This window comes from Vulpes lagopus, chromosome 23 (assembly GCF_018345385.1).
Source record: "Vulpes lagopus strain Blue_001 chromosome 23, ASM1834538v1, whole genome shotgun sequence".
Classification (NCBI taxonomy): domain Eukaryota; kingdom Metazoa; phylum Chordata; class Mammalia; order Carnivora; family Canidae; genus Vulpes; species Vulpes lagopus.
Window position 1 is genome coordinate 44,367,364 of NC_054846.1, and position 12,471 is coordinate 44,379,834.

At 38.8% G+C, this 12,471-nt stretch overlaps 1 long non-coding RNA gene across 1 annotated transcript; it reads right to left on the reverse strand.

The window, feature by feature from the left end:
* Nucleotides 1-10,705, reverse strand: LOC121481478. The gene is made up of 3 exons (XR_005985302.1): nt 10,629-10,705; nt 9,878-9,939; nt 1-55 (listed from the first exon to the last, which is right to left on the reverse strand). It is a non-coding gene; the product is annotated as an uncharacterized LOC121481478 (long non-coding RNA).
* Between the last annotated feature and the right edge of the window lie 1,766 nt (nt 10,706-12,471).

The window sequence follows — 12,471 nt, forward strand, 5'->3', positions numbered from 1 at the left end:
TCTTCTTCCATAAAATCTCTCCTTTTGTTACAGATGGTAGTTGCTGGAAAGGTAGCTGATGAGGGGAAGAAATATATAAATGATCAGATAGTCGCTGCAACAGGTAGCAATCCTCCCACACCAATTTCTCCTCTCCTGCCACTCCACCTCCTCACTGCAGGCAAGGTTCATTAGCAACAGCAGTCTCCTCAAAAAAATCAAACTTAGGGATGCCTGGGTGGCTCAGTCCGTTAAGTGTCTGCTTTCAGCTCAGGTCATGATCCCAGGATTATGGGATCCAGCAGAGAGCTTGCCTCGCCCTCTCCCCCTTTCTCTGCCTGCAGCTCTGCCTACTTGTGCGTATGCGCTCTTTCTCTGTCAAATAAATTAATAAAATCTTTAAAAAATAAAATAAAATAAAATAAAATCTTAAAAACAAAACAAAACAAACCCAAACTGTTAAGGGCCCTGCACAATATTTATCTGCCTAGTTTTCCTCTTTCCCCATAACTTTCATTCTTAAATGGAAGATAAGGTTATGACATCTGCTCACCAAAATCTTCAATAACCATTAGAGACTTGTCAGTCCCAAGTCTGGTCAATGCATCCTACCAGTCTCTCCCTGCTGCAGGTCCTCACGTGGTTCACCAGAACTCTGACCTTATAGCTTAGCTCTGGTGCTATCTTTCCCATGTAAAGAACACTCTGGCACTCCCATTTTGTAAAGTTGAACTACTTACTATAGTTCTCGTGACCTTCCATAACTAAAACCCACCTGCCTATCTACTCTTTTCTCTTGATACATCTTTTCATGAGATCAAAGAGTTGTTGGTAAGTCCTGGACCTGTCCTAAACCACATGCCTTAACTATTACTGTTCTTTCCACTTGATATGTCCATTTCCACTTTCAACCATTAAAATCCTAACCTTTCTATAAAATACAACGAACACATCTTACTATTTTTGGTTTAACCTATCTTAAACTTTCTCATCCCTTCTTCCTTATCTGAACACAAACTCAACATTCAAGTTCCAAATGTGGAAGCCATTTTCTCTTTGAAGCCCTCTACAACCTTCCCACCTCCATAACCTCAAGTAGAAGTGACCAGCTGACATATATTCCCCTAAGGGTCTCCCTCCATCACAGTGCTAGTTTCACTTACCCATATCTCCCCCATTTACACCCCAGGGACCTCTGAAATGCCCAATCAAAACAACATCAAGGTTGGAAACTGCTGCTCTACATAGGAAAATTGACTAAAATTACTCAAGTTTGCAAAATACCTCATGAAAATCCCACCTTAAGGTTACAAGTATTAGTTTTTCAAAAGACTGCCCATGGGAAATATTCGATAGAAAGAAATCTTAAATATCTTCATCCAAATATGAGACTGAGGCCAGAAGGAATATGAACAAACGGGACAGAAGACAAGAAAGAGGGCATACACATTTGGGAAAGATTAAAACTAATACATACTGCACTCAGCAAACTTTGTTGACTGTAGACTATATTCAGAGCTCTGTGCAAAAAGTTATTTTAAGAGCCTAGGGATTATGATGATGTCAGATCTGAGAGCCTTTTTTTTTTTTTTTTTTTTTTTTTTAAATAAAGGCAGACTGCCACACGCAGCACCTCATTTGGATGTGTCTGGAGTCTGGGAAGCTTCATTCCCAGACTTCAGAACAAATGTGTTCCCTACAAATGGACCTTGAGAGCTTGTTTGGAGGTTCTGACACAGCTACTCCAACACCCTCCACTGAAGAACAGTCCTCTTCTTTCAGGGAAGAGTGTCCTCTTTGACTGATCATACAGCTTTGGGAAGGTCACACATGGAGCACTGAGAGAGGAAGGGGACACCCGCCTAGCCAAATCAGAGGGGCCAAATCAGCCCTGGTGATCGATGGAGTGACAGATGTCACAACCAGATTGCCCTCACATCTGAGAGACATTTCTTTAGAGAGAGAGATGGGGGAGGTTGAGAGGGCATGTGCACAAGAGAGAGACTCTTAAACAGCCTCCACACCTAGCATAGAGCCCAGTGCGGGGCGCAGTCTCACACCCTGAGATCCTGCTCTGAGCTAAAATCAAGAGTCTGGCACTTAACAGAATGAACCACCCAGGTGCCCCCCGAGAGACATTTTTGAGCCTAGAATCAACACGAATTGGTGACTGAACATGAAGTGGAGTGTATGTGAGAGGGAGTAATCAGAGGTGATGACTCAGAAAGCAAGAGGAGGAGGATAGTGCAGTCACTAACCAAGATAAGGAAACACAGAGCAAAGAGAAAAATGGTATGGAATATATAATGAAGTGTGTCGACGGGAGAAGAGGGGTTCCAGAGGCCACAGGTGGAAAGAGGGGCAATCAGTAAGACAAGGGCCAGGCAGGTGAGGTCAGCATGGATTGAGACGAAATGGCAGTGAGAGTTTGGGAAAGGATGGCAGGCCAAGGAAGGCATCCTTGCCTTCTGGCTGATAATCCTGAGTCACAGAAGAGTCAGAAAACTATCTCAGGGCCTGGAGGGATGTGGTAACGATGGAATAGGACAATGCATCCGAGTCTGGTTCCAGTACTCCAAGTGGGACTCTGATTTCACAGTTCTACAGTGTCCTCCTAAAAATACTTTCCTAGATGCCTTATCCTGGAGGAACTCTCACTGTGGTTCAATGTCATGGAATCACTGCTTGGGGCGTAAGACATAATCAAAGGTATTTGGCTTTCAAACTGTGCTCTGTAAAGCCCTAAGGACTTCATGGAGGGGCTGCAGGGTCCAAAGAACACTGAAGGGATTGAGGTCTGAGTACCTACCCTCATCCAATCAGTGAGATACCCTCTGAATTTGTTTTACACGGGGGCTTCTCAGAAATAGGTCCCTACTAAAAAGAATTCCACAGTTAAGAAAAAAAGTTTGTTTTTTTAAAAAAGAAAAAGATTTAGAATTAACTGAAGTGTCTTAATCAATAATGAATTATAACTTAAGCAATTTGTTATGCATCATAAAGCAATGTGGTTTATAAATTTTCCATAAACTACAGTAGATTTAAGAGTATCCCATTAATAATGTCACTATCAGTGACATTTCCAGCTGCATTTTTGAGTGAGAGAAAAAAGAATAATGATATTACTAGTGTAGTAAGAATTTCACAAAATCCAGCTATATTCATGGGACTGTGTTATTGATATGAAAGTTCTCCTTCATAAGTGTTGATGGGAATAAATGTTGACAACTGGTGATTTCGTGATATCCAAAGCCCTTAATACCTGTAGAATATTCAATTCACCCACTTCCAATCCGGGACCTGGGAAGAATAAATGACTCACTGAAGGCTCAGAGAGTGGTGTCCTTTCTAAGGCCCCAAAAGTCAGACCTGTGGACACCCTTATACAAAGGAGTTTCATGTAAAGGTTTCATAGTGATAATGATTCAAACAAGGCTAAAACCTATTCAGAAAAGCCAAATCAGAGCAAGAGCATCACATCTAGCAAGGAGAAAGGGAGGAGCAAATAATTGAAGTATGGGTCAGGGTGGTGAGGAAGGAGACTGACTCAAAGTAAATTTAGGCCCTTAGATGTGTGGAGCGTGGGAATGCCAAGCTTTTCGGCATTAGCCAGGGCAGGCAAATGGATGCTTGAGTCCACCTCAAAGAGCATTTACTTCTTTAAGCCTCAGCAACAATGGCTTTTTAAATCTATGCCTCAACTTAGATAAGAACTCATGGGAAGCTTCAAATAAGCAGAAGAGAAAAATACACTTTATAAGATTTGATTAACAGTATGGTTTCACAAGACCCTCAGCTACAACTGTCTGTGAAAATCATAAAATATTTACTGGTGTATCTTATTTAGGGTCGTGTTTCCGCATGTACTGTCTCAGCCCATCTTCTAGGCGTGATGAGATTTGCAAAGTAAATAAAGATAAACTCAAAATGGATGAATGATCTAAATGTGAGACAAGATTCCATCAAAATCCTAGAGGAGAACACAGGCAACACCCTTTTTGAACTTGGCCACAGTAACTTCTTGCAAGATACATCCACGAAGGCAAAAGAAACAAAAGCAAAAATGAACTATTGGGACTTCATCAAGATAAGAAGCTTTTGCACAGCAAAGGATACAGTCAACAAAACTCAAAGACAACCTACAGAATGGGAGAAGGTATTTGTAAATGACGTATCAGATAAAGGGCTAGTTTCCAAGATCTATAAAGAACTTCTTAAACTCAGCACCAAAGAAACAAACAATCCAATCATGAAATGGGCAAAAGACATGAAGAGAAATCTCACAGAGGAAGACATAGACATGGCCAACATGCACATGAGAAAATGCTCTGCATCACTTGCCATCAGGGAAATACAAATCAAAACCACAATGAGATCCCACCTCACACCAGTGAGAATGGGGAAAATTAACAAGGCAGGAAACCACAAATGTTGGAGAGGATGTGGAGAAATGGGAACCCTCTTACACTGTTGGTGGGAATGTGAACTGGTGCAGCCACTCTGGAAAACTGTGTGGAGGTTCCTCAAAGAGTTAAAAATAGACCTGCCCTACGACCCAGCAATTGCAATGTTGGGGATTTACCCCAAAGATTCAGATGCAATGAAACGCCGGGACACCTGCACCCCGATGTTTCTAGCAGCAATGTCCACAATAGCCAAACTGTGGAAGGAACCTCGGTGTCCATCGAAAGATGAATGGATAAAGAAGATGTGGTTTATGTATACAATGGAATATTACTCAGTCATTAGAAACGATAAATACCCACCATTTGCTTCAACGTGGATGGAACTGGAGGGTATTATGCTGAGTGAAGTAAGTCAATCGGAGAAGGACAAACAGTGTATGTTCTCATTCATTGGGGGAATATAAATAATAGTGAAAGGGAATATAAGGGAAGGGAGAAGAAATGTGTGGGGAATATCAGAAAGGGAGACAGAACATAAAGACTCCTAACTCTGGGAAACGAACTAGGGGTGGTGGAAGGGGAGGAGGGCGGGGGGTGGGGGGAAATGGGTGACGGGCACTGAGGGGGGCACTTGACGGGATGAGCACTGGGTGTTATTCTGTATGTTGGTAAATTGAACACCAATAAAAAATTAATTTATTAAAAAATAAATAAATAAATAAAAAATAAAAGACTGGATGTAGGGAACAGTTGGGGAGGGGGGGGAAGGGGTGCCTGGCTACTGGGACTTGAAACTGAACTTTGCTGACAAGATACAAATTTAAAAACCAGAAACAGCATCTTCGGAGCAAGTCATTGTATACGATATAAACAGTTCCCTGGGAATGCAATTGTTAGAGGGCATAACACAGTGATAAAGCAAAGACAGAGCGAGCAGTTTTAACTACAGGCAGTAACCATAGGAGAGGAGTGCTCTAGAGCACTTAAGAGATAGAATTGGACACAATGGATAGACCAACACTCATTTAACTCCAGATTTAGAGTAGAAGTTGATCAAGCTTGTTAGTAAGATCCAATGTAGAGACACCAGGACCTGCCTGTCACTTCAATAAACTCTTGTTCCTCTCTGTCATATCTCCTTCATTCATATGCTTGGCAACAAAAATATTATAATAATTTATACCATCATTAATAATAAATATATTTAGAATAAATAGAATAATAAATAGAATAAATAGAATAATATAGAATAAGTAATTTCATTTAACTGTCAAAATAAGCCAACCAGTGTCATTAGGAATAATGGTGCCAACAGGTATCTTTAACTTTCTCTCTCTCTTTCTCTCTCTCAGCCACTCTCCATTGTTTGATATGGAAAGCTGACTTTTTTGAAATGTGCTAGGCCAACTCACTATAAATTCTCCTTCCAATCAGCTTGCCAGCACAAGGCACCTCTAAATAGAAATTCTGAAACTATCTCTGATTATTATCCCTACACATGAGGAGTTACTGAAAAGTTAGGTGATATGCTCAAGGTCACATTGCCAGGATTCAAATCCAAGTGCTCTGACCATAGATACACACAGAACTGGAAGACTCAGAAACCTATTCCAGTAGCCATGTGGTTTGCCCTCATGAATCTGGTAGGTCATTCATCCCCACTCAAGCAACAGGCATCCCCTGAAATGCAGTCGTCAGCTGTTACTCATTCTTGTGATTCAGCTTCCCTTCATCTCAGCACCTGTTGACTGTGTTCTCCCTCTATCACTGCTACTTCTCTTGCTGTGCCTCATCTTAAAAATTCCCAAAAAGTGAGGATCCAGTATAGTTGGTAGGTCATTATCCAAAATGGAACCCTCCTATAGTATGTTGAAACATTTGAGGAAAGCCTCTGATGTGAAAGAGATAAAACAAACAGATGGAAGAAAGCAAATTGGAAAAACTTTGCAGTGAGAAGAAAACCTCAAAATGTATTAATATACTCACAGAAATAAAGAGAAAAATATATCCAAGAACCAATAGGATGGATTTTTTTAAAAGGCTATTTGGAAATAAAAGAGTTCTTGAAAAAAAATTTTTTAAGATGATAATAGAGTTAGAGTGAATAAGCCAACAGTGGAAATAAAATGATATACTAAAAAAAGAAAATCCAATTAATCCAAAAGAAGGCAGAAAATATGAAAAATAACCAATGACTAAATGGGACAAACAAAGAGCCAATGGTAAAATGGTCAATTAAACCCAACCAGATAGTTAAATGCATTACATGAAAATGGTTTAACCACTACAATTAAAAGGCAAAGGTTATCATCTGTATTGATTGGGAAAGAAATATCCAAGTATATGTTGTGTACAAGAAGCCACTTTAAATGTAAAAATAGGTTTAAAGTAAAAGGATGAAAAAAGATGTATGATGAAAGCCAGCCAAGAGCACAAAAAATGTTTTGGTATAATTGAAATGGTTCATATACTGATTAAACATACATTGTCAATATTGACTAAACTGTTCACTTAAATGGGTGTGCTTTGTTGTATATAAATTATACACACCATATAGTTTAAACATCACCATGAAGCTGATGTTTAAAATATTTTTAAATGATTGTAGAAATTAAAAACACAATAGAAATCCTGAAATAAATATTAAGCAAATCTCTCAGAAATAGAAAAATACGGAAGTGGGCTATAGTAGAACAATGATAGGAACATCAGAGAATTAATTCAGGAGATCCAACCTCATTATATAGGGGTGTTCCAGAAGAACATGCAGAAAAAGGAAATAAAAATCAACTTCAGAAAATATTAACAGAATTGAAGGATGTGAGTTTCCAGGCTGAATGCCCAACAGGGTGGATGAAAACAGACCCACATTAAGGTGCATTCTTGTAAAAATTCAGGCCACTAGGAAGAACAAATACAAAAAAAAAAAAGCTTTCAGAGACCACAGGTTTTACACACAAACCATCAAAAATAATGATGGCATTTCAGCTTCTCATTAACAACAGCAGAAGCTGCGAAACAACAGAGAGATGCCTTTAAAATTGCACAGGAAAATGGTTTGCCTCCTAGAATTTTGTATCCAACAAACTATCACTCCTGACTATAATTGAGTCTGAAGGTGGAATAAATACATTTTAGAATATGCAAGTCTCAAAAATTTTGCCGCTTATCCTTTCTTTCTCAGGAAGCTACTAATGGATGTTATCCGATAAGATGCCAGAGCAGATGAAGAAAAAGAGTCAGAACTGAAGAACCAGAGGTTCCTATACAAGAAAGGAGAGGAAGGAAACACCAGGATAAGATCCAAGGACAGCTGGGCAGCAGGGATTGAAAGCAAGTTTTGAAAGCCGCTGCCTAAATTTAAGTGAGTTAGAAGTTCCTGGGGAAGTTATTTCCCAAAGATGAAACTGATAGAATATCAGATGTGTTCATGAGAGATTTAGACAGCTGGGTGCGAATTGGGGCTTGAATTTGTGATAAACTCATTAAAAGAATAATCATCAACAAAAAGATAATTATGAATTCCAGGAAAATCCCAATTTGTCCATAAAAAATAATTATATTACATTACTCAAGTGTAACTAGTATTTGCATAGTTGTAGTTCTTTAAATGCATATAGATCCAATGAAATTTTTCAGTACTATGAAACTTTACTGAGAGGATGGTGGAATGGATGGATGGATGGATGGATGGGTGGTGTGTGTGTGTGTGTGTGTGTGTGTGTGTGTGATTGGGGTGGGCGAGGAGGGGAGGGAAAGAGAGTTAAGTCTTCACCTCCCATAGTCGGAAAGTAGTAGATAACATCTAAAACTGAAAAATTAAGAAGTAACAATCCATTAAAGTTATTGGTGCCTTTTCACAATGAGCCTTACAGAACTTTGTTTCTTTATACAATCTCAATGTAGCACTTCGATATAAGGAAATTTTTATTTAAAAAAATATGGAAAAGCCTAAAAGATAGTTTTTAATAAGGCTAAAGCAAATTGGGAGAGCAGCAGTTAAAAAGATTTATAGGAGTGGATATCACATTGCTTCTCCCTGAATCCTTCATTCCTCCTGCTGAGTAGACGCATCACATAAAAATATGACTAGCAGTAGTAAAGCGAGGCCCTCACATAACTCCTTATATTATTCGGGAGACTGACACAGTCTTTCTCTGAAGAGCTCAGCTGTTGTACTGAGAATATTAAGCATGGAACATGTTAACGCTATGAAATTAAAAACAAGGGATGTGTATGGAAAGAGGAATGAGAATGAGAGATTACAAAGAGCAAATGAAATCAAATCTGCATTAGAAGATAATTAAGATCAAGCCCCTGAATAATTCTATAGCTTCCCCAGGACATTAATGATAGAAACTGGTAGTGTTATTAGTTTTCTCATGAACCATTCCCTCAAGAGGTCAGTATCCCCACTATTTATCACTTAGATCTTTTGCTGTTCTGAAAACACTCAAATATGCTTTGACCATCTGAAGTTATCAAAAACCAATCTATGCCAGTTTACTAAGATTGCCTGAGTCTAGTTTGGGGAAATATATTATCAGAACTGCCTGTGGCTTAATCTCTCTGTTACTGGTGCTTTGCTCTACTCTTTGGAAGGCCAAATAATAAGTGAAAATAATCTGGCCTGGCTCAGTCCTGCATTCCTGGAACTTTTCTTTCTGTTTTGCCCTTTACCAGACATTGGGTCATGAACTTGGGAAAGACTGGGAATTACCTGGCTATAACATTAACTCTTTGGGCTCTAAGTTTGTCTACTATTGAACGGAACTGACTAAAAATCATTAGCCAGAGTCAAGAACATCTCCCCATTCTCATTATGAGTTGGTCTGTTTATCTCCTTAGAACTCCCTTTAAAAATTAAAAAAAAAAAAACCACTATTTAAATAAATAAATAAATAAATAAATAAAATAAATAGCAGGGCTTGAAAAAGAAAACAGTGATAACTAATTTTATCCTGACTTTAAAATACAAGAACAAAAATAAATAAAAATAAAATACAATACAATACAATACAATACAATACAATACAATACAAGAACAAAGAGAGTTTAATCAAAGAGGACCTGACATTAATTCCCTTTTATCACCCACTTTCTCCATGGTGACCATCATGTTAGACCCTTTATATAATGTTATCTCTAATCATCAATATAATTCTTTATGGTAGCTATTATATCTGTAAATTACAAGTCGAGCACACCAAAGCTTTAAGCAACACAGTCTTCCCTAGAGCACCTGATGGGCCACAGAAGCAGCGTCATCAACTGGAATCCCATCTTTCCATAATTATAATCTTCTACTGTAAGGAGGTGTGTCCTGGTAACAAAATTATACCAATTCCAAAGTTGTTGCAAGGATTAAATAAATAAAAAATAACAATACAACTAAAGCTCTGAGACCGATGCCCTAAACATATGTGTTTAATACATGTTGGCTGTTATTGAAATTATTGTCATTAGAGATTTAATAAGAATAGTAATCTTACCTTCCTTTCCTTTTTATTTCCTCTTGTCCTTTGGCCAAAAGGAAGTAAGAGATGCAATATGCCTTTAAATAGAAACGGATAGGTGGCTTCATGACTTAAAGAGATTTAATTAAATGTTCTTTCTCCAGGAGATCTTCTCTGTTGATCAGTACACAGGTCTGTAGGACAGAACCTGTTCTGAAAGTCATAATCTGGCTATTTATCCAGAATTACTACCCTGTACAAAATCTACTGTCCTGTCCGGTTTAGTTCTTTGGTAAGACTGCTACTGAAGTATTCATACTGCTTCCTGTGAGTTCCAGGGCCAGCGTCATAAAGTGATGCTTATGACTCATTCCCTTCTCTCACCCACGTAGAGTAGAGGTGAGACCAAGATGAAGTTTGCATGGATTTCCAACACTCTTCCATTAGCTAACTCATAGCACAGTTCTACTTGGATAAAACAGCCACCACACTTCTAGAGGCTGTAGCAATCAGCTGCCTAAGTGCAATTATTCCCCTCAAGAGCCTTTCCTAATGTTACTTAAGCCCTCAACCAATCAGGCTTCATGCACTTATCTTACAGTTTTCCCTATGGGCTCCCTCCCACATTGTGACATATTCTTAACATTCATATAAATCTCTTCCCTTCATCCTCTCCCCACAAATACCAGCCAGTTGCAGGTGAGTTTTCTTTGTTCTCCTCACATGAGCTTCTCCACACCAGGGTCTTTAATTAAATCTTCACTGCCTTTCTGACTCAATCCCTTACCTCCCACCTCCAGGCTGTTAGTGGATTCACAGCTGCTGTAAGGCTCCTCATCTCCACCTCCTTCTCCTTCTCTCCTCTTTAGGCCTCTCTTGGAGTTTCTTCTAACAATGATGTGAGAAGTGAGTTCTCTGGTCTTCTCCTCAAGTGGCTGCCCATAGGAAAGATTAGAAAAGAAAAAAAATAAAAGCTCAGAATCTGGGAAACAGTATTTCATTACTTATTACTCTACACAAATACTTGCCCTAATCATGACAGTGCATAAATGAGTATAGATATAATTATTCCGTTATTAGAAAGGAACATTACAATAGTGCCTCTCATAAGACCCACATGTGTGAACGTTCATCCATATATGAATCCATCCAATAAAAATACCTGATTTGCCTGGCATGTGCTAATCACTGTGGTAATGCCAGAGATACAAAAGGGAATCAGATGGAAAGTGAATTCAAGGAGGAAGGGCCAGACTAGGACCAAGGAAGCCAGGTAAGACAATAGTGCAATAGTGTAGTAGTACAGGCAAATAATGATAAGGTCCCAAAAGAACCTAAATAGGGGCAGTGGAGCTAGGAAGCAGGGCAGAGACACAAGATAAAAGGAGAGTATATCAGAAGGATTGTGGGCATTTTTTTTTAGAAGGATTTGGGTATTTTTTGTGTGTAAGATTCAGGGGGAAAAGAAACAAAAGTCTAGGGTGCCTTCAAGATTTCTGGATAAGACTAGGTACATGATGTTATCATTCCCTGTGAGAGCGCTAGGAAAAACCAGTTTGGAGGGAAATAATGGATACAGTTTTGGAAACTGAGATACCTATGGCACATCAAGGTGCAGGTAACTACTAAGTATTTAGATTAAAGCTAGATATATAAGTCTGTTGGGTTAAATACTTGCCACAGAGTAGAATCTCAATGTCCTCAGTGGGTAGCAAAAGCTGTTTTATGAGAATATTCAGGGAGAATGGCTTGCAAGACAAAATTACCTTCACTTCAAGATACACTAAAATGTTTCCTTAGGAACATAAACCATATTATATTGGCCTGTCACAGAACTGCTTTAACTAAATTGAATCTTATTCTGATGCCATTGTCTAAATGGAAGGTGTTTAGAAGATACAGACTCTGGGAACTCATGAGTTCATCTTCTGGAATGATGACATAGAAAATCTGATCCATATTCTTTGGAAGCCTCCTCATCCACCCCCAAGGGGAACTTTTGTTCCATCCCATTCCACCCAAGACAAACTCTTGTTCCACAGTGTTTACTATGATATGTAGCAATGGCTGGATTTCTAAACAACTGGTACCCTACGGGCATTTTTGAATGCATGACCATGATGAGATCTCACCCTCTTCTCACTGATTTCTCAAAAGCTTAAGACTAAATTTAGGACTTACAGTGTAGTTAGCTCATTCCTCCCGGGTGATATTTTCTCTCCCTTACTTTTCTTTGTTCCTTCTGTCTCATACTGATTTTATGCTACTCAGTTGTATTTTCTCATATCCTTATTAGCAGTTTTAAATCATTCCTGAGACAAGATGTATTGTTTAGAAAATATTTATTCATTTACCTCCCTTTAGACTTCATGAATCCTCAGCCTATAAATAGGAGTCACATAAGAGAATGAGACGTCCAGAGAGCACACAAAAAGAACAGAAAAATTGATCATTCACATTTTAGAATGGAAACAAGAGGAGGAATTGGCAAAGGAGACTGGAAAGAAATCACCAGATGACCCTGAGAGAACCATGCCAGAAAATCCAAAGAAGGAAAACCGACTACAGAGAATCAAATGCTGCGGAGATAAACTATAATGAAGTCTGAAAATAGTCCATTAGATCGGATA